This window comes from Taudactylus pleione, unplaced genomic scaffold (genome assembly GCF_031769625.1).
Source record: "Taudactylus pleione unplaced genomic scaffold, aTauple2 ptg000154l, whole genome shotgun sequence".
Classification (NCBI taxonomy): Eukaryota; Metazoa; Chordata; class Amphibia; order Anura; family Myobatrachidae; genus Taudactylus; species Taudactylus pleione.
In genome coordinates, this window is record NW_028284556.1 from 33,597,331 (window position 1) to 33,620,730 (window position 23,400).

Consider the following 23,400-nt stretch of genomic DNA (forward strand, 5'->3'; position numbering starts at 1 on the left):
GATTCCAGGACCGCCCACCTAATCTTTTATAGCTCCCTATCTAACTCTCTTCTTATAGTAAACACCTATCACATCTTCTCTGTCTTCAATTTAACATCCTCCTAACCCTAGGCCAACTTTCCAGTGTGATTGGATTATACAGCGCACCAAGAACATCTGCAATCAGGCTGGACCAATTTGCAATATGTAGCACCTATCATTGTGTATCAACACCTATTTCCCTATAGATTGTAAGCTTGCGAGCAGGGCCCTCTTACCCTTATAAATGTCTTTTATGTATGTATGTCTTTTACAACCCAGTATAATGTTAATTCAAATTGTAAAGCGCAATGGAATTTGTTGCACTATATAAGAAACTGTTAATAAATAAATAACGGAATATTCCGTATTTTGGAATAATTGCATACCATAATGAAATATCTTGGGAATAGGACCCAAATAAACACACATAATGCATTTATGTGTTATATACACATTATACACACAGCCTGCAGGTAATTTTAAACAATGTATAGATTAATTTTGTGATTCAAACAAAGTTTGGGTACAGAAATTAAATTCATTTATGTTTCATATACACCTTATACACACAGCCTGAAGGTAATTTTATACAATATTTTTAATAATTTGTGCCTAAGACAAAGTTTGGTACATTGAACCATCAAAAATCAAAGGTTTCATTATTTCAGTCATGCCAAAAAAATTCTGTATTTCGGAATATTCCGTATTTTGGAATATTTGGATATGGGAGACTCAACCTGTACTTTAACTGCAAATTATCGCTATGCAGTTGACTGACTACAGAGTTCTGAAGAATTTGCTAATACTAGTCTAGAACAAGCTTTTTGCCCTGACATTCCACTCCCCAGTCTATTACATATGAGACCCACAGCTTTCCCATCCTCGGTTGCTGATAATTTATTAATAACTACCACATGCACAGCCTGGCGTTTATTCCATCATAAGATGGGTGTATCGGCTCATAACACCATTTTCCTCCCTATATATCACAACACAGGGTCTCAAAGACTCTCCATTTTTCACCCAACTTTAGTAAGTTCTTGGTGCTTGAGGGGTCCCAGACTGGTTTATCAAGTTTTAGATGAGCAAACACTTAAAATTCTTCCATATGAAAGATTACAGGAGGTGTTCCCTCAGATAACCATTCCTCTATTTGTATATTACCAACTTCGGAGTTATGTGGCTTACATACTCTCCAAGTTAACAGAATCTGACAAAACACACATGCTGGATGGTGTGTTGCGTCGCTGCCCGGGAAGAGGCTGTTCTACCTTGCAATTGTATTCTCAAATTAAACGCTCTATAGATTTGGAAAAGGTACAAACTGGTATCGCTAACTGGAAAGTTGATTTTCCAAATATTTCACTTCAAACCATTCTTATTTCCACTGATTCTAACTGCTTTAAATGCCATGCTCCTGAAGCGGATCTTTATTACTGTATGTGGAACTGCCCAGAGGTTAAAAAATTTTGGTCTATAATCCAAATATAAATTAAAGATGTTTTAGGTATACCTATTACCATCTCTCCTGATTGGACCCTTAGGGATATATATTTAAACCATAACCTAACCAAGCCCCCATTGGGTCAACGTATCTTATTAGCTAAAATCTCTGCAGCTGGGAAGAAAACAATCCTGTCTCAGTGGATATCCACAGATTCTTTAACATTATCTTTATTAATGCCCTGCATCTCCTACCTGTTCCATATGGATTGGCTAAAAATGTCAATTAAGGAAAAGAAGGCTAAATTTTTTTTTGAGATTTGGTTACCATATATTTGTACATTACCTTCTTTGACAAGAGACAATTTATGCTGAGCAGTTATGTTAACTACCTGGTATAACCTAGAATTATTTCAACAGGAACTCCACCTTTTTAGAATAATTATTCAGATGATCCAAAATGTTTAGTAGGTTACGTGCGGTTCTCTTACATTTCACGTCTTCTCAATTATATGTAATTGTTATAACATTAATAAGATGGCTGTATCTATTTTTGTATATAATTGTGATATGCTACATGTATTTTACTAATACATGCAGTTTACCAATAAAATATTTTTTTAAAAAAAAAGATAAAAAGGACTAAAGAAAATACCTGGTGTGCGCACGTCTTTAGAAGATGCTAAATTGGAGAAGATCTTTAATACAGGTTTATAACCTGTTTGTATAGTCAGCTGTTAGGTGTTCATAAAGAAGTCCCTGCAGCTGATAGTGTCTGTCAGTATAATGTTTATCCGCTTGCTGGTGCTGGGATCCTTCTCCGTGATGCAGAGTCTTACCTCTTGTAGATGCCAGGTGTATTCAGCATCATTGAGGATTCGTCCCGGTGAGCTGGTCAGTATGCAGAGATGTCCGGCAGCGAGCATGCATGCTATTACTCACCGCTTGTCACTTCCCGGTACACTGAAGAGAGGGGGGGTGGCCAATGCATTTCACCCATCCAATGGCATCGGGCTTCGTCAGGGCTGTGGGGTGTGTGTTGTGGTTCTCCTTAAGTGTGTGCTTTGGCTCCTCCTTCTTGTTATGCGGATTGGCAAACAGCATGCTTTATTGAGGCAATGAAAAAAAGATTATTTCTTGTGGTGTTTGATTGATCTCACGGCTGTTAATGGCAACATCATTTCTTGTGCCTAATATACTCTATTGAGCAACCTGTATATGATAAAGAAGAGATTTATATTCTGGGACATGAAATCTGGTATCTAAAGCATTGGCAAGAATGCATTAATAACAATAAAGAATATATGATATAAATAAAAATTATATCCTCATGTTATTTTTAAAGTGAGGTTTAATATTGGTTGATATTTCCTTATGGTATTCTTATGTTGTAATGGAAAAAAATTTGGGAATTGAAGAAAATCCTACTGTTATTAGTGATAATAATGTTAATACTTGCAGGAGGTGTGAAAAAGGTTATTTGTTTTTAGATTATTTGGTTGTTCTGTTACTATTGTATTTTATTATGTTTTATTATCTTGATATTTTTTCATGTCACTGTTAATTTATACATTCATGTATTCAGAAAAAATTGTGGTAAATAGATAATTCTTTCTTAATTTTATTACATTTGGTACAGCAAGTTAAATTTTGAATCATTTACTTGTGCTTTTGTGGTTTCCAAAGTATTTTCAAAAACTTTTCCTGGATGGTATATTCTTTTTATCTTCTCCCTTCTTTAGGGTAGTCTCTGTCTTCCCATTATTCCAAAGGGACATCATTTTAAGATCTAACTACATCACATGATCTTCCCAGGAGGTTCCCCATCCTGGTACTTGTCAGGCCCTACCCGGTTTAGCTTCCAAGATCGGACGTAGTTGGGCATTCTCCAGGGGATGTGGATGTAGGGATCTTTAAGATGTCCTGCTCTTCTTACGATTACGATAATAATTGGGGGACTGGACACTCGATCATATGTAGTTCTTAATCTTTAAACTTGCAGGAAGCTGTTCATTTCAAAGTCGATGTTCAGGCATCATGGGGTTAATGTTCCCATATTGTGTATCCATCTTATTTCCTCTTTGGACATTTTTGATGTAATCTCCTCCTCTCCAGGGTTTTTTCCCTATCTTGATAACTTGGAAGGATAGAGGGCTTGGATCTCCGATATGAGCTTTATTGAAATGATCATGTACACTGTGTGCTTCAACTTTCCTCTCAAAATTTCTAATGTTTTCTCCCATTCCCAGACTGAGTGTCCTGGCTGTTCGACTCACATACTGTAGCCCACATGGGCAGGATAGGAGATATATAACTCCTTTGGTGTCACACGAGATGGTTTCTTTGATCTTGTATCTTTTTCCTGTTGAATTGGATGTGAAGTCTTGTGTTGGTATGGTTTGTTTTATTCTCGTGGTTTTGCATGCCCTGCACCTATTGGAATAATGGAATCCCGATTTTCTTCCTTTCAGCCAAGTGGTTTGTCCTTCTTTCTTCTCTGGTGACAGATGGCTTTTGATCAATTCTTGTTTGATACTTGGTGCTGTTTTTTATACAAAAATTGGTTTTGTTGAGATACATTCCTTCAAAGTTTTATCTGTCAACAGCAGATGCCAGTGCTTGCGAATGATCTTTTTGACTTCCCTACTGTATATTGATCATTATATTGTGTGATGAAAAGAGGGCCTCTTTCTTCTTTGTATTGTATTTCAGTAAATAATTTCTGCTCGTATTTTTGATGTAGGAATGTTGTTTTTAGAAGTGCTGACTGTTCCTCAAATTACTCAACCGTGGAGCAATTGTGCCGAACCCTTTTAAATTGTCCCCCTGGTATGCTTTTACTCCAGTTCTTATGGTGATTGCTCATTGGGGAAATGAATCTGTGATAGTCTACTTGCTTGGTGTATGTCTTTGTTTGTATAGTACCTTCTTCAATGTATATTGTTAGATCTAAAAAGTCTCTTGTTTGTTTAATCCAGGTAGTGGTAAATTCCAAGTTTTTCTCATTTTTGTTGCTGTATGATGTGAAGTTTTTCAATTGTTCGATATCTCCTTTCCATATCATGATGATATCGTCTATATATCAATTCCATAACGATATGAATTCTATGAAGGGGTTATTTTGCCAAATGTTGTCTTGCTCCCACTTTGCCATAAACAGGTTTGCATAGCTAGGGGCAAACTTGGTCCCCATAGCTGTACCGCGAACCTATCTATAGTGGGAGCCGCCATGCCAGAAGTGGTTGTGTGTGAGAATGAAACGAATGCTCTCGAGTACAAAATCTATGTTTGCCTCTTGAGTTTCGGGATCTGTTTTTAGAATTGATACCACTACATTGCATCCTTGGTCGTGGTCAATACATACAGGTATATAATGAGCATACATCAAATGTGACCAAATAAAAACCTTCTTCCCATTGTGTTAGATTTAGGATTTCTAGTATTTGTGTAGTGTCTCTTAGGTAGCTTTCTGTTTTACCACTGGGGGTTGCAATATGGTGTCCACATATTCTGAAAGTCTTGTAGTGAGAGAGCCTATCCCTGAGACTATGGGACAGCCCGGATGCTTATTGCAAGTTTTATGGACTTTGGGGAGAAAGTAAAAGACCGGCAATCTTGGGTGTTTCTGTTGAATATATTCATGTTCATCCTTATTTAGAATTGCTTTATTTCTTCCCTTGGTGAACAATTGATCTAATTCCTTTTGGAAATTTGTTGTTGGGTGATTTGAAAGTAGTTCATATGTATCTTGATCTGATAGGAGTCTTTTTGCTTCTTTGTCATAAAAATCCCTGTCCATGACCACTACTCCTCCTTTGTCCGTTAATTTTATGATGATCGATTTGTTTTCCTTCAAGTTCCTGATTGCTTCTCTCTCTCTTCCTTCGTGATGTTGCATTTATTTTTGATCCTTTTGTCATTTGTCTTTTTTGCCAGTATCTCTGAGTACATTTCTACTGATTTTTGAAATGTTTCAATAAATGCACCTTTTATGTGTCTTGGATAGAATGTAGATTTTGTCTTGAGTTTCATGTGGTTGGTTGTTTGTTGTTCTTCTGTATCTTAATTTTCTTTGTGTTTATGTCTTTGGAAGAATTTTTTTATAGTAAATTTTCGTGTGAATTTATTAACGTCAATGAATGTCTGGAATTCGTTAAATATGTTTGAAGGAGCAAACTTAAGTCCTTTTCTGAGGACACAGAGTTCCACCTCTTTCAGTTTATATTTACTGATGTTAAAAATACCTAGTGTTCTATCCTCTTCTTTTTCCCTATCCATTTCTTTTCTTTCTTCTCCCGGGTTGTCTCGTTTTCTTCTTCCACTCTTTCCTCTTTTGCACTTTCTAGGTCGCTTTGTGTGTTTCCTTTTTTGTGTTGAATCCATTGGACGATGTGGGGGTAGGTACTCCACGTGCAGTTCTAAATAAAAAGGCTCAGGTTGTGTTCTGGATCTTCCTGAACAATTTCAGGATTATTTGTTTTCCTTTTGTTTTATTATGTTAACTTCTCCCGTAGAATTTGTGTGGTTCTCTCAGTTCCTGTCTTTCGGTTTCCTTCATGCCTCTTTTGTAGCTCTCCCTTACATTAGTCGTATCCAAGACACCTGTAACTTATCCGTTGTTGTATGTAAAGTTGCTTTCCTTGTATGGCTGATATATTGTTCCTCTTGCCAAGTTTGTTGGTGGGTGAGGGGTGTTTTCCAATTTTGGGAATGGTTTCTTCTTTCTAATTGTGGATTTTGATCTGTTCTATAGTAATGTTTGCAGTATTCTCGCAAGTGTGTTTGATAGTAGTCTGGGTTCCTCTGTCTAATGGTTGCTCCTCTCTTTATTTCTCTTGTGTGTGGCAAAAATTTCTGTTTTTGTTGGAAATAGGTATTATTACCTTTTTGTTTTCCAATTAGGGTGTTTGTTATGTCTGCTAGTAAGATCTTTTGGAGAATTCCGGTGTCTATTCCCTTCACTGTAGTCCTCTTTATCACTTGCAAATTTAATGTCTATTACCTCATTCTCTATCTTGGTTAGTTTGCTATCAGTCATAGTTTCCAGATTTTTTAAATCTTCCATTTCTTCGATGGGTTCAAGGTTTTTTCTGATCATGTCTCCTTATCAATATTTTCTAGAGATTGATTTCTATATTCTATGATTAATTTCACAAGTGTGGTTGAACAGTCATCTAGAACTTGGTTCCATCTTTGTTCTAAATCTATGTTATGGGGTTTAAAAGTTGGACGTTTGAAGATTCTAAGACCTACACTATATGCATAAGGGGCGTAAGATAAGGAGCACAGTAGACCATACAATACCCTAATCTCAAAAATTGTGTTTATTGTAGAAATAGGATAAATTGTTGAATTCAAGTTGTAAAACTGCAATACAAACATTGGAATGCAATTCCAACATGCAGTGATATGAAGCAATGCAAACATACAACATAGCTAAACTGTCAGCAGATCATCCGATCTATGTTGTGCTGTAGGGAGAAATATACTGCACCATTTTGCTGAGACTATATGAGAACTATGATGGTGACTGCACTGTCCACTACCCAGAGTGCACTGGGAAAGCTACTAAGGAAGACGGTGATATTAAGTGAAGCTGATATTAGGCTGGCCACTACTTAAAGCTTACACATACATAAATGCACATGAAACATATAATGCTTAAGGAATAACACAATCAACAATTAAACTACTATAAAACTGTAAAAGTGATATGGTACAAAGCCTTGTTTTCTACTGATGACTCTTCTGAGTATATTACAAAAGGGGACTTCCTTACAAATTTATTTTATATATCTCTTAACATACTACATGCATTCATGTTATTTTGTATATTGCACTAGTGAGAGCACCCATTTATCTCTGAAGCATGTTGTGTTGTATTTATAGGTATCCTGGGTATTAACCTTAAACCCCCCTCTTAACCCAACTACTTACCATCGGGATGCCGGCATTGGGAAACTGACTGGTGTTGGGATTGCAGGGCCGACATTCTAAGTCCCGGCATCCCACACACCGGGATTATGACCACATCCCCTCTTAAGAGATAAGGCAGCAGCCATAGAGGGTAGCGCTCAAAATTTGGATTTAGCTTAACTAGTAGCAGGTCCGACATTCTAAGTCCCGGCATCCCACACACCGGGATTATGACCACATCCCCTCTTAAGAGATAAGGCAGCAGCCATAGAGGGTAGCGCTAAAAATTGGGATTTACCTTAACTAGTATTTTGTACCTCTCTTTTTTTCCCCTTCCCATCTTCCTCCCTTTCTTCACTCCAACTCTTTCTCCCTCTATCTTATACCAGCTATATTCCCTTTCTGACATCATTCCCTATCTCTCATTATTTTCTCTCTCTCTCTTCCCCATCTTTCTTTCCACCTCCTTTCCCCGTATTTCTATGTCGCCCCTCTATTCTCTTTGTACTTTTCTTCTATTTGCCATGCACAATGCACGTTATCGCGGATATGCATGCGTGTGCTTCAAGTGCTATGCTGAAGTGGGCAAACAGCTTGTGGTGGGAAAATGTTTACGTAAGTTAATGGGTAAGACTGAAGGATGGGATGGGCAAGCTGGCCTGGGGGGCATGTTGATCATTAATATTGGCAATAGAAAATGTGAGCAGAGAGCATGCGGGAAGCTGAAATAAAGTCAAGTCCCTGCACAGGCCCCACAGGAGTCCATCAATATTCAGCAGATAGATGCACTAAAGTCACATTAATTGCATACATGCACATGGTGGACAAAGTAGCATTATTTATTATATATTATTAACAGTTTCTTATATAGCGCTGCATATTACGTTGCACTTTACAAATGGAAATAACATTAATAGAACAAAACTGGGTAGTAACAGACAGAAATAAAGGTAAGAGGGCCCTGCTCGTAAGCTTACAATCAATGGGGAAATAGGTGTTGATACACAAGGATAAGTACTACATATTACAAATTGGTCCAGCCAGATTGCAGAAGTCATTTGTGAGCTGTATGATCCAGTCACACAGGAAATTTGGCCTAGGGTTAGGAGGATGTGAAATTGAAGAAAGATAAAATGTGATATGTGTATACTATAAGAAGGGAGTTATAGTAAATAGAGAAGCTATGAAGGTTCTGGATCTGATAAGCTTGTCTGAAGAGGTGAGTTTTCAAGGAACGTGTGAATGTGTGGAGACTAGCAGAAAGTCTTATGGGAGAGCATTACACAAGGTGAGTGCAGCCTGAAAAAAGTCCTGTAACCGTGCATGGGAACAAGCAATGCATATGGATGAGACGCAGATCTCTTGTAGAGTGAAGATGTCGGGTTGGAAGATACTTTGAGATATGTGAAGAGATGTATGTTGGATGACACCAAGGGCAGTGGGCTTGTGGGGTGGGGTTGCTTGTCGAGTTGTCAACAGTGATAGAGATATTAGGTTGGTAACTACTATTGGCCGGTGGAAATATAATTAATTCTGTCTTGGATATATTAAGTTTGAGGTGGCTAGATGCCATCCAAGATGAAATGGCAGAGAGACATTGAGTGACACAGACCAGCACAGATGGTGACAAATGTGGGGAGGATAGGTACAGTAGATTTGAGTATTGTCCACGTACAGATGATACTAAAAACCAAAAGAGCTGATTAGTTTGCCAAGAGAGGTGGTATAGATTGAGAAAAGCAGAGGACCTAAGACTGAGCCTTGCGGTACGCCAACTGATAGATGTAGCAGAGAGGAGCCAGAATCAGAAAAGCGAACAGTGAAAGAGCGATTAGATAGGTAGGATGAGAACCAAGAAAGGGCTGTGTCTTGAAGACCAAGGGAGTGTAGTGTTGTATGAGAAGAAAGTGGTCAACAGTGTCAAAGGCAGCAGAGAGATCTAGAAGAATAAGAAGTGAGTAATGGCCTTTAGACTTGGCAGTGACAAGATCATTTACTGGCTTAGTGCTGTCTCTGTGGAGAGTTGGGAATGAAAGCCTGACTGAAGTGGATCCAATAAGTTGTGCGAGTTAAGAAACTGTGTGAGGCGAGTGTAGGTAAGTCTCTCCTGTAGCTTGGAGGGGCATGGGAGTTGGGATGGTAATTTGAGAGAGAGTTAGGGTGAGAATTTAGTTTTTTTCCAAAATGGGAGTAATCACTGCATGCTTGAACAGTGATGGAAAGATACTAGTAGAGAAAGAGAGATTACAGATTTTAGTTAAGAGTCAGGTGAGCACAGGAGATAGAGCTTTACCGATTTGTGAGGGTATAGGATCCAGAGAAGAGGAAGTAGAGTAGGAGGAAGAGAAGAGTGTAGATACTTAATTTTCATTTGTGGGGTCAAATTAACGAAACTGGATCAGAACCTTTATATACCCCTGCCTATACCTTCTAAAATCCTTCCTATAAACCTCTAAGAATAACGCTAATTTGCATACGCAGTCTGACTGCAAATAAAGACAGGAGTGGAATCTGTGGTTCCAACGCACAAGTATTATTCAGGTGAAAGTACAGTCAGTTACACGCAATTGATACATACACATTTTAGGCGTAAAAGGAAATATTACAGACCCAAGTACAGTTTACATACGCTGCGCCTCCGGACCCAGAGATAGACCTCAGAATAGAGACCCTCAGTTCATACAGCATTCAGCGTGGACTAAAAAAACCAGTATACGGGCACACATATTTATCCCCCTCAGAGTAAAACAGGACAAAGGGGAAGTTTCTTGCTGATGTCATTGGTTCCCAGAGGAGAAGCATATGTTACAGCACATTTAACAGGCTGGTTCAAATATACTTTCCCTGCCTCTAACAGCAGGGGAATCTTTCTAGTAACGCCTTCTGTACATTCCAACAGTTAAACATTTTGTTGTTTGTAGGTTCTGCGATCCATAACTTGAGTTTGCATGATGCGATCTCTCCACCGATAATACCGGAATGCTGTAAAAAGCGTACGCATCAGAAAAGACCAAACACAATTTGCTTATCATGTATAATACCTTAGTTATCAAAAACCTTTATTTCTCAGCATTGAAACTAACTTAACCGACTTAAATCATACATTTTGATGCTTATGGAAGCTTATGTGTGAATATGGAATGTGTGGGTATTCAGGGTTTGATATAAGGACGCTAGTTAACTTGGGGCAGATGCGTGCGCATAAAGCTACTTTTACAGCGGTTTCATACAAAGTCTTATGCATTCGCTAATATGCGACTAGTTAATAGCGCTCTTGTGGGTATGATTGTGTGTATGAGAAATGATGAAAGAAGCGATTGCATAGTGCTAACATAAATAATGCCATATGTACTATACTGTGAGTTTACCTAAAATGGCGCTTAGGCGGCCATTCGCAAAATGGCATCTTGCGATCTCATTTCTAAAATGGAGTCTTGCTGCCTTTCACAAGATGGCGTCACTGCGATTAAATTTAAAACCGAACTTGTCTCAGCCAATTATTCAGCTTCGACAGTCCACCCTTTGATAGCAAACAACATGCAATCACAATCTGCTATTTAAATTTATTTTAGGCTTACATTTACATATTATTAATTGTTATTATGGGATGGCACAAGGTGGTTCTTAGTCCATCAATAATGTGTCTCTGGGTGGGGACATAAAACTACTATTATACGCACACCGCAGATCTTGGAAGATCATGTGACAGGTGTGGGAATGCACCAGTCTTATAACAGCAGTCTTGAAGGGGAATTTGAGACTTTACATTGTCTGAGGTGTTCTATAAATAACATTTCAATAATATCTTCTATGCATGTCTAAATATTATACATTTAAATTATGGTACTTCCTAGCTCAGGGTTTTAATGCAGTTCTGTATCTACCTCGGTATACATATTATCATTTCTGACCACCATCATAGTTTCATTCTTTCGTTTTACTCTGTTTTTACATTTTCCACACTGGACGCATATGCCAATTACTATGACGACAATCAGTATAAGGATCAAGAATTTGCCTATGCTGGCGATCACTTCCTGGACCCATTCCCCTAGACCTGAGAACCATTTCACTGGATTCAGCCATGACACCCATCCTTCTGTCTTTTCCCCTGCTTCAGCCACTGATGCGTTATGGTTCTTACGAAATTCCCACTTTAGCTGCAGAATCTCATCCATCTTCTGGTCTATCACCTCCTTAGGGTCGCTGGTATCATTGGTGACATAAGTGCAACATTTTACTCCAAATTGGGTGGCTAACGTTATGCTATACCCTCCAGTAACCGCAGTTAAATAATTCAACACTAGCCTGTGTTGCACTAGTTCTTTCTTGTATGCTTGCAATTCTCTCCCTGTGTACCTGAATGTGTCATCGTACATCTCGGGGATATTATCTATTAATTTAGCAAGTTCCTGGATATATCTAAAATTTAATGTACCCCTAGCAATCCTAGTGGGATCCAGGGCGACTAAAACTTGGAAGCCAGTTGTCTCACTGATTAACTGAGCGGCTTTATGCATATCACCAGGTATCATATTTCTCTTGCCTCTGTGTTCATATTGTGTGTGAAGATATGGTGACGGTGTGTTTTTATGTATTCCCAGTATTTCAACATGTGTGAGGGTCATAACTTCTGGAACTACTCTTCCTAGGTAACACAAACCTTCGAAACTCGGGGAGAGCCATTTGTACGCTTTTCTTCCACATATAAAATATACATTATCGGGGGCAACATAAGGAATGGCATGCATCATTATCATTACACACATTTCCCTTGCAAACAATCCTATCTCAGGCTCTTCCATCTGGTATATGCAAGTTTCTGGTTGTATTATTTTAGCACAATAACCATCTGGTACTTTACCAATAATTTCTTTGGTGGAACTCAATGTATACCTGTACCTAAAATGTTTCCCACTTGATTTAATTGAGCGTAACAGATCATAGTTTATGGACTCATTATCAGCTCTTTGTGAGAAGCTCATCGTCTGATTATTCCCGTCACTTCCCAACCCCTGGGTTTATTGGGGTTGATTATGTTTAAACACAAAAGTGATCTATCTACTTGGAATTGATAGAGTTTGAAATGAGGCGGTTTGGATGAGAGGAATTTTCCATCCAATGTTTTCCCTTTTTGCAGTTCGAAAATTTCTGTGACATTCAGCGGAAATGGCACCAACCCTACATTATGCTGTCCCTGTGGCACATGTGAACACACCCAGCAATCAGTTTGATTTAACACTTTGCATACCATGCTGTGATAATCCTCTAAAGGATACCCTCCCCAGTATGGGTTATATTTGGGTTGGCACCATTGGATACAGTTCTCATCAACTAGGGACCCACAAAACTCACAAATACAGGAATCTTCAGACGATAAACCTCCACACCTTCCCCGAGTATCCGGAATGACAACTCTCTTAACAATAACAGTACTAAGATTGGTCAGACACTCCCCTGATTGGCATTGCACTCCTCCTGATTCCACTCCATCAGCACTGCCATCAGCTCCCATTTCCTCAATCAGTCCCCCATCACAGACACTGGATATTCCCGAACTGACCAGGATGGTGAACACTCTAAAAGAGAATATGAGAATGAACACAGCAGGCCCGTCCATTTTAACAACAAGTCCTGCAAAATTTCTCTCGGTTCAGGTATCTCACTACGACCTTTTCAATCCTCCCGGAACAAGCTCTCGAGCGACAGGTCCACACTATCAGCCTTGTCTCCGCCTTGTTTCTCCACCGGTTGATTGACCTTTTTGCAGTGAGTGGAATGGACCCAGGTATCTCTCGGCCACCTTCAAAGATGTAGTACTCGTCAGCAGCACCTGGTATGGACCTTCCCACCGATCAGTCAAACAACCTGAACGCAATAAATTTCTGATCATTACATATTCTCCTGGTTCAACATCATGATAGTTAGTTTCAGGCATATCATTAGACAACAATTTCAGTTTCTGCTGCTGTTGCTTTAACTGCCTACTCATTGATATAAGATACTTTACAGTTACCTCGTTGTTACCCTTCAAGTCTTCCTGGGGACTTATAATCAAATGAGGTTGTCTGATGAATAGTATTTCGAATGGGGACAGATTCAGAGAAAGTCTAGGAGTGGTCCTTATGCTATGTAGGACCAAAGGTAACGCTTCTGGCCATCCTAGTCCAGTTTCTGCCATAATTTTACTTAATTTATTTTTAATAGTCCCGTTCATTCTCTCCACCTTGGCACTGGCTTGCGGTCGGTAGGGGGTATGGAATCGGCTATTAATACCCATCAGCTTACACATATTTTGGAACACATCACCTGTGAAATTAGTACCCCTGTCACTCTCGATGATCTTAGGGATACCGTACCTGCATACAAATTCCTGGACTATTTTCTTGGCAGTAAACGCAGCAGTATTAGTGGCTGCTGGGTAGGCCTCAACCCAGATGGAAAATACGTCTGTGCACACTAGTACATACTTAAGGTTCCTGCAGGGTGGTAATTAGATGAAATCAATTTGTATCACCTGGAAAGGTCCATCAGTAGGTGGAATGTGGGACGGTTTGGTAGGGATCGCTTTCCCTATGTTCTTTCTCAAGCAGGTCAGACAGGACATTGCCATTTTCTCTGCTTGTGAAGAAAAACCTGGTGCGCACCAATATGCCCTCACCAACTTGCACATACCCTGTTTACCTAGGTGAGTTAGACAGTGTGCTGCCTCAGCCAGGCTGGGGTAATATGCCTTGGGGGCTACTGGCTTACCATGTCTGTCCCTCCAGAGCCCAAAGGACTCTGGCCCACATACCTTGGACTTCCAAATGGATTTTTCCTGAATTGAACACAAACTTTGCATCTCAATTAATTTCAGCATATCAATGGTTTGGAATTACATAATTGTTTCAATTGGGGAAGACATTTTTAACCCTGCTGCCCATTTTGCAGCTTCATCAGCTCTGTTGTTGCCCAGTGACACCGGGTCATCCTCACATGTGTGGGCTTTGCATTTAATTACTGCCACTGCTTTGGGCAGTTGGATTGCTTCTAAAAGATGTTTTATATGTCGGGAATGTGCAACTGGTGTGCCTGCTGCTGTCATAAAATTTCTCAGACGCCATAGAGCCCCAAAATCGTGCACCACCCCGAACGCGTACCTCGAGTCAGTGTAAATGTTAGCAGATTTGCCTGCTGCCAGTTCACAAGCTCTAGTCAGTGCTACTAACTCTGCCACCTGGGCTGAGTGAGAAGGACCGAGAGGTTTAGCTTCCATGATGTCTGTATCATTTACAATAGCATAACCTGTACATAATTCACCTGTGTCTGTTTGTCTATGACAACTCCCATCTGTATAGAAAGTTATATCCATATTCTCTAAAGGTGTGTCATGTATGTCAGGTCTAGCAGTAAAGGTCTGATTCAGATATGTCATACAATCGTGAGTATCATCATGTCTGCCGAACTCACCTCCCGCCAGCAACTCTTCTCCTTCCACCCTTTGTACATCATGTTATACATATGGTAGGTATGTTGCTGGATTCAGCGTACTGCAACGTTTGACAGTAATATTTGCAGGAGCGATTAGAGCTAGTTCCCATTTGGTGAACCTAGCCGAGGAGACGTGTCTGGTTTGAGCTGACTTCAACAGAGCAGATACAGCATGGGGAGTGTAGACAATCATATCATGGCCCAATACTACATCCTCACTTTTACTCACCAATAAAGCAGTAGCTGCTACACTTCTCAAACAGATGGGGAGTGATCTTGCTACCGTGTCCAATTGGGCACTGTAGTATGCTACGGGCCTACTGGCATCACCATGTTTTTGTGTAAGGACACCTGCAGCACAACCATCGGCTTCCGTACAATATAAATCAAAAGGTTTTTCATAATCGGGTATTCCCAATGCAGGAGCTTTTGTCAGATTTAAGATTAAGAAAAGCCTATTCTGATTCCTCAGTGTATATGACACGATCAGGCTTTGAGGAAGAGACTAGTTCCTGTAAAGGCAAGGCCAAAATAGAAAAACCTGGGATCCACATTCGGCCGTATCCACACATTCCCAAGAAGGTACGAATTTGCTGTTGATTCTGTGGCAGTGTCATGTTTTGTATGGCCTGGATTCTATCATTTGTAAGATGTCGTAACCCCTGGGTTAGGCAGTGTCCCAAATATTTTACTCTTTATTGGCATGGTTGTAACTTGTCCTTAGCCACCTTGTGTCCTGTATGCGAGAGATGAAGTAACAAAAGTTTAGTATCATTCAAACATGACATAAACGAGTCAGAACATAGCAATAAATCGTCCACATATTGAATTAGAACTGATCCATTGGCAGGTTGAAAAGCTTGTAAACAATCATGCAATGCCTGGGAGAAAATAGTGGGGCTGTCTATGAAACCTTGGGGCAATCGTGTCCATGTATATTGCACTCCTCTGTATGTGAATGCGAATAGGTACTAACAGTCAGGGTGGAGAGGCACAGAGAAGAAAGCAGAACAGAGGTCAATGACAGTGAAATGGGTTGCATTTGGTGGGATCTGCATCAGGATGACAGCTGGATTTGGCACAACAGGGAATTGGCTCTCTACTACCTTATTAACACCTCTAAGGTCTTGCACCAGCCTATAACCCCTCCCACCACTCTTCTTTACTGGAAAGATGGGACTGTTGGCTACACTAGCTGTACGAACTAAAATTCCCTGTTGCAATAATTGCTCAATTATTGGAAACACCCCTAGTTCTACTTCCTGTTTTAGTGGGTACTGGGGAATTTTTGGAGCTTGCCTACCGCCTTTTAAGTTTACCATTACTGGGGTTACGTTTGCCATTAATCCAGTGTCCTGTCCATCTTTTGTCCAAAGGGAATCTGGAATTTGGGACATTTCATCTACTTGTGATGGATTTTCTTTCAAAACGGTAGAGTGATACATTATCCTTTGAGGAGTGTCTAACATATCCCGCACCTCGTATACCATTCTCTCTGGGATATCTAAATATACACCATCAGGGGTGCAATATATAACACATCCCATTTTACATAACAAGTCTCTGCCCAGCAGGTTAGTAGGAGCCGCGGCAGCCAGTAGAAAAGAATGTCTGGTATGCAACGGCCCAATACTAACCTCTCCGGACTTTGTTAAAGGACAACGTTCCACTTTACCTGTCACACCCATTGTTGGTATTGTCTCGTTGGTCACCTGTAAATTAATGGGAGATTTCATCACTGACTTGGTCGCCCCTGTGTCTACAAGAAAAGGATATTCAGTACCAGCTACATCAACCATCAAGACCGGTTCTTCCCTAGTACTTCCCGGTAATCTGACTATCTGTAGACCACAGGTATGACCTGACCCCTAGCGTTGGCTACTATTCTCCAATAAAGCATTTACGGCTACAATTGGAGCTGGTGTTTGCTGAACATTTACTGGTCTCTGTGCATATCCCTTATGGGGGTATCCAGGTTTCCCTTGATGTGGAGTCCATACTCTTGTTACTGTACAGTTTCTACTTAAGTGTCCTGTTTGTTTACAATTAAAACATGTCCGTGATTCAAGTGAAAGCATGTGTTGTTGTGAAGTTTGAGCAGAGGGTAAAGATGGTGGATATGGGTAAGGATAGGGAGGGTAAGGGTATTGTGGGGGGTAAGAAGTAGGTGGATATCCTGGGACCTGTGGTTGCATTGGGTTAGTGGGATAGAGTTGTGTTTGTTGTTGAGTGGGGTTAGTGAGAGCAACTTGTTCTGACATGAGTGTGTGTGCAAGTGCAAGCGTGTCTGTTGGCTGTGATGTTACCGTCATTCCCTCCAGAGCTTCTATACTGACAGCCATTAACTTTTCGCTCTGGGTCTCCCTCTTTTTTTAGATGTTTTTGTCATGTTCTATGGCAGACTCTATGAGGTTATCTATTGTAAGTCCCCTCCAGCCAGGCTGTGAGGTCTGAACCCGAGTTTTTAAATTCTCTTTTAAACCATCCATCAATATTGTGACTATCATTCCACTGTGGTGAATGCTATCTTTAATATCTTCTATCCCAGTGTACTGGGTGATAGCCTGTAGAGCCCGGTCGAAATAGTCATCTGCAGTTTCACTCTCCTTTTGTTTGATTGTGAAGATTTTGTTCCAGTTAACTACTACTGGAAAATATACACCCAATTGAGTCACAATGCGGGAAATGTTACCTTGGTTCACTTGGTCTGTTAAGGGAACGTCGCCATCCAATACACAATCCGTGATAAATTTTGTTACATAGGTATTGCATGGTAGACAGGCCCTTACCACCATACGCCAATCTTTATTAGTGGGCTCATGAGAACTACCCATTTCTCCAAAATCTTTGACATTTGGCTAATTCCTTATTTGGATCAAGGAAATAATTTATGATGGAATTTAGTTCTGCTCTTGTCCATGGACAATGCATTACTACTTCCCTCGTGGGCACTACACCGTTTGCATCCGCATTTCCATTCGGAACAGTTATTGTCCGAATGGGATGCAGACCGGCAGTGTTGCTACCTCTGACCTGGTTACCTGGCTGGGGGTTTAATCTGCTACTGCTACGTATGGTTTTAACAATTTCCTCAATGGGTGCAGTGTGTTAACACTTCCCTTGCTGTTACCGATGGAGATGGCGGCACCACCCGTGATTGTGGTGATGCAGCATCTATCATCTGCACAGCATGGGAAATGGCAGACATTACAGTAGGCTCATCATCTACATCATAAACATTTTCTTTATGGTTACTTAAGAGGGGGTACAAATTACTTATTACATTTTTATGGGTATTTTTGGTAACTGTACTTGCACCTCCATCCACATAAGGTGGGGGAGGTGAGCGTGAACTGCTGGCAATACTCTCCACGACGCTACCTTGCCACACGTGCGCGCCAATTTGCGGCTCGCCCCTATTGCAACTCAGCGTCACGGACGTATTTTCTGGCAATGCGCTCGCCACGCTAGTTTACGTCGTTTGCACATTTTTAAGCCAAGCATCCCCTTCATGCTGCCATAGTTTTAAACATTCAAAATACTTAATCTTTTTCTCTCGGGATGGCACCATACTGATGTGATCCTGGACATTGTCTAACACATTTTTGTCAAAACTACCAATTCTGGGAAACGGTCTAACACTCTTCCTCGTCATATTAAACCATAAATCACAATACCTTATTGCATAAGTACCATACTTAGTATGCATAATACGACGGGCCGATCCAATCGGAGCCTCCATTAGCAGCACATCATTGCCTAACATCTCTACTGTTTGCGTGGCTCCCATTCTGAGACAACTCCTACGCTTTTCAATAAAAATTTAAACTGGTGAAAGACAATCAAGATACTTTCACTTACCTGTGGACGATTTAAGTCGGCGGCGCCCACACACCTGGATAAGATTTAGTAAGGCAACTTCCACACCTAGATAACATTTGAAACAGGCAACTTCCACACCCGGATAAGTTTTAGTAAGGCAACTTCCAAACCTATGAGAGTTTATATGTCGGCTACTCTCACGCACCTCTATACAACAAAGACAACATGTACACCTGCTACTGTGTATAGAACGGTAAAGCTGCTTACCGAGCGACTAGGCTAACCCTTGCACCTAGCCCTTAAGGATCATACGATACCCTTAACTTTGTTCAACAAGTATTCACACACTTTTTTCCTGCGCAGAAAAATACATGTTTAACCCAGATATTGGTAATAGAAAAAAAATGTAAACCTCAATGGCTTTGTTCAAACACGTGGCAGCAGAACCGGAAGTGTGTATAAGCTATTGTGCGACCATCCGCATACACATTAATGCGACTACCACACAACCGTATAAAATGCGTTTTAGCCGCGTATGCAATACTGCGGCACCCCTCTAAACGCAAGGTTCAACAGAGGAAAACAAACTTTTTCCTCTCTTGTCCCTGGATTCTAGTCAGCTTCCTTAATTCACACGGAGATGGATAGCGATCTTTCAGCACAAAGCGGTTGCAGGCAAACCTTGCATGTGGCCACTCCACCCTTTGCTGAAATATCGATGACCGTATGTACCGTGTGAGCAGGTGACTTCTTTACGAGCCCCAACTAATGAAACTGGATCAGCACCTTCATATACCCCTGCCTATACCTTCTAAAATCCTTCCTATAAACCTCTAAGAATAACGCTAATTTGCATACGCAGTCTGACCGCAAATAAAGACAGGAGTGGAATCTGTGGTTCCAACGCACAAGTATTATTCAGGTAAAAGTACAGTCAGTTACACGCAATTGATACATACACAATTTAGGCGTAAAAGGAAATATTACAGACCCAAGTACAGTATACATACGCTGCGCCTCCGGACCCAGAGATAGACCTCAGAATAGAGACCCTCAGTTCATACAGCATTCAGCATGGACTAAAAAACCAGTATACGGGCACACATATTTATCCCCCTCAGACTAAAACAGGACAAAGGGGAAGTTTCTTGCTGATGTCATTGGTTCCCAGAGGAGAAGCATATGTTACAGCACATTTAACAGGCTGGTTCAAATAGACTTTCCCTGCCTCTAGCAGCAGGGGAATCTTTCTAGTAACGCCTTCTGTACATTCCAACAGTTAAACATTTTGTTGCTTGTAGGTTCTGCGATCCATAACTTGAGTTTGCATGATGCGATCTCTCCACCGATAATACCAGAATGCTGTAAAAAGCGTACGCATCAGAACAAGACCAAACACAATTTGCTTATCATGTATAATACCTTAGTTATCAAAAACCTTTATTTCTCAGCATTGAAACTAACTTAACCGACTTAAATCATACATTTTGATGCTTATGGAAGCTTATGTGTGAATATGGAATGTGTGGGTATTCAGGGTTTGATATAAGGACGCTAGTTAACTTGGGGCAGATGCGTGCGCATAAAGCTACTTTTACAGCGTTTTCATTCAAAGTCTTATGCATTCGCTAATATGCGACTAGTTAATAGCGCTCTTGTGGGTATGATTGTGTGTATGAGAAATGATGAAAGAAGCGATTGCATAGTGCTAACATAAATAATGCCATATGTACTATACTGTGAGTTTACCTAAAATGGCGCTTAGGCGGCCATTCGCAAAATGGCGTCTTGCGATCTCATTTCTAAAATGGAGTCTTGCGGCCATTCGCAAGATGGCGTCGCTGCGATTAAATTTTAAACCGAACTTGTCTCAGCCAATTATTCAGCTTTGACAAAATGAAAGAATGTGCCAGCGGGTTCAGGTTAGGGAATTGAGCAGGTCACTGGCTGGGGAAAAGCCCACCATTTCATTTCAGATATTATCAATCTTGTCCTTGAAATAGGAAGCAAGATCTTGTGCACTGATAGTAGCAGGTGGGTTGGGTGAGGGAGGGGTAAGAAGTGATTTAAATGTATTAAAAAGTTGCTTGGGGTTAGAGATGAGAGAATGGAAATACAGTATGTTTGTTTGGCAGTGTCCAGAGCATTACGATAGGACTGATAGATAGTCTAATATGTGAGGAAATCACTTGGAATACGAGGTTTACACCACTGATGTTCTACTTTACGTGAGAGTATTTGTAGGTGTCTTGTTAATTTGGAATGCCACGGTTGACATCTAAGTCTATGTGGAGTGTGATGGGTAGCTGGAGCCACTTCATCAAGGGCTATTTCTAGGGTCTGGTTCAGGTGTGATACAGCAGTGTCAGGAGAAGTGAACGTAGCATTTGGTGAGAGTAATTGTTGCAAAGAGATGGCTAGTTGTTAAAAATTAATAGCATTAATATCTCTGCGGGTTTGAAGAGGCTTGGTTGATTTGATTGACATTGAGGTTGATGTAATAAAGGAGAGTGTGCAGGTGATAAGGTTGTGATCTGAGAGAGGGAAAGGAGCATTAGTGAATTCAGAAACTGAGCATAGTCTGGTGAATACAAGATCAAGGCAAGGGTCCTCATGAAGAGTAGATGAGTCAGTCCATTTGGAGAGGCTAAGGGAGGAGGTTAGAGAGAGAAGTTTGGAGGCATGAGGAGACTGTGGACTGTCAATAGGGATATTGAAATCATCCATGATGATGGTGGAGATGTCAGAGGATAGGAAGTGAGGGAGCCAGGGAGAAAAATGTTCCAGAAATTGTTGGGGTGGCCCAGGTGGGTGATAGATAGCAGCAAAGCGCCGAGAGAAAGAGGTGAAAGTCCTGATATAAGGTACTTCAAATGATGTAAATGTGAGTGATGGTATCTGTGGGAGAACTGTGTATGTAAAAGATTGGGACAATAACCACTCCACCTCCTTTACTATTACCAGGCTGGGAGGTGTGGATGAAGTGTAGGCCGTCGTGTGAGAGTGCTGCAGAGGAGGTAGTGTCTGATTGTGTTAGCCATATTTCTGTTATCGCCAGAAGTTTGAGGTTAACAGAAATAAACAGGTCATGGATGGATGTTAGTTTGTTGAAGACAAAGCGTGCATTCCATAAGGCAGATTTTAGTCACTTGGGGGTTGATAGGAGGCATGTGATATGTCTGAGGTTTGCTGGATTTATATTCCATTATGAGTGGGGCATGTGGGTAAGGACTGGATTTGGTGATATGTCACCAGCTAAAAGAAGTAGAGAGCTATAAATATAGTTGTGGGAGGTGTATGAATGTTTTTTATGGCGACAGGATGAGTGTGTTATTGTCAATTTATATAGATAAGTAAAAAGCAATGTGTACAGAGGTATGAGCTGCAGGGAGAGTGAAGGATGTAATAGCCTAAGTGAAGATACAATGGAATTAAATAAATTATGGCTGTAATTGTGAAAATTGTGTACTCAGCAGAAAATATGAGAAGACAGTCCCCTGTCATTGAGCAGGGAACCCAAATGGGAAGATGAAAAGGACAAGGATTTCAAAGTATGTAACTTGTTGGGAGTAAAACCCACTCACTATAGCCACACAGCACAATTAGAAAGACAAGCATCAGATATGATTTCTAAAACTTTAGGAGTGATTTCAGGCAAGAAAAACTATCTCAGTAGTAACTAATTAGGTCATAATTATAAGCCTGGTAGGGGGGCTACAAAAGCAGGAGTTCACTTCAACAGCAATCCTCAAAGGCAATGACAACACAGCAGGAACCACAGTCGATGGAAGCCAGCCAGGGTTTAAGCCCAATAATCCCAACATGGTTAGGGCCCACTAGAGCGAGGAACAGAGGGCCTGACACAGACCCGTACGCTATGCTGCGCTCATTCGCATTGAGCGATTTTTCGCAATCTGCGCATGCGTTGCAATGCTCGTGCATGAACCAGTCATTGCAGTGGGAAAGTGCTCGCCCATAGCCCACAGTTGGGCCGCTATTTTGAGTAACAGATAGTGCCAATTGTGGGTGGTAACAGGGGAAGGTGCTTGTAAACTGGGGTGTGGATGTGCGAACGCAGGCATGCCCGACCATCAGAACGGCATTTAATGGGCATGCATAATTAGCAAAGTAGCGTCATTACACACGTGATTGGGTTGTATTTTAGCCAGAACTGCTCGCAATGTTGTGGTAGGAAAAGGCTACCGCAAGCGCTGCCAGCAGCTCCGATGGCTCTCGATGCTCGATGTTCCTGATTAATCCTACAACTGCCGGAGATGACGTGTTGCGAGTGGCAAAGGGGCGTCTTTATACAGGTGCGAGCGTATAGTGTGGCCGCTCGCTATTGCTTAGTGGGCGGCTTTACGCGATGCAGTGCAAGCACATGATTTAAATAGGCGGCCCCTTTTAGCCAGCGAGCGGACGCAAATAGCGACCGGTCTGAATCAGGCCCAGAGTCCTAACCTATGTCAGTCTCTAGGATCGAGAGTACAGCAATCACACTTAATACAATAGATAGGTATGTATTCAGTGTTGTACCAAGCTAGCGCGAGCAGGCAGCAGTCAGGCTAAGATTAGCCACGGGACGGCTTAAAGTTAAGTGCTCCCAATTTGCGCCCAAACAATACAGAGGGCATTCATGCAAGCCCCTCTAGTTAAAACTCGACTCTGATAAAATACACATAGAGCTCAGAGACAAATTCTCCAATCATGGTGCAGGGCATGGTA

At 40.9% G+C, this 23,400-nt stretch overlaps 1 protein-coding gene across 4 annotated transcripts in view; it reads left to right on the plus strand.

The window, feature by feature from the left end:
* The window catches only part of TTC27 (tetratricopeptide repeat domain 27), a 676,116-nt gene that overhangs the window by 75,193 nt on the left and 577,523 nt on the right, over positions 1-23,400 (plus strand). The window contains exon 1 of one of the 4 annotated variants that reach the window (XM_088474428.1): positions 22,150-22,226. The exons of the other annotated variants lie outside the window; for them this stretch is intronic. The gene's annotated coding sequence lies outside the window, so the exon portion shown is untranslated. Of the gene's footprint in view, positions 1-22,149; positions 22,227-23,400 lie in introns of those variants that run through there. 4 annotated transcript variants of the gene reach the window in all.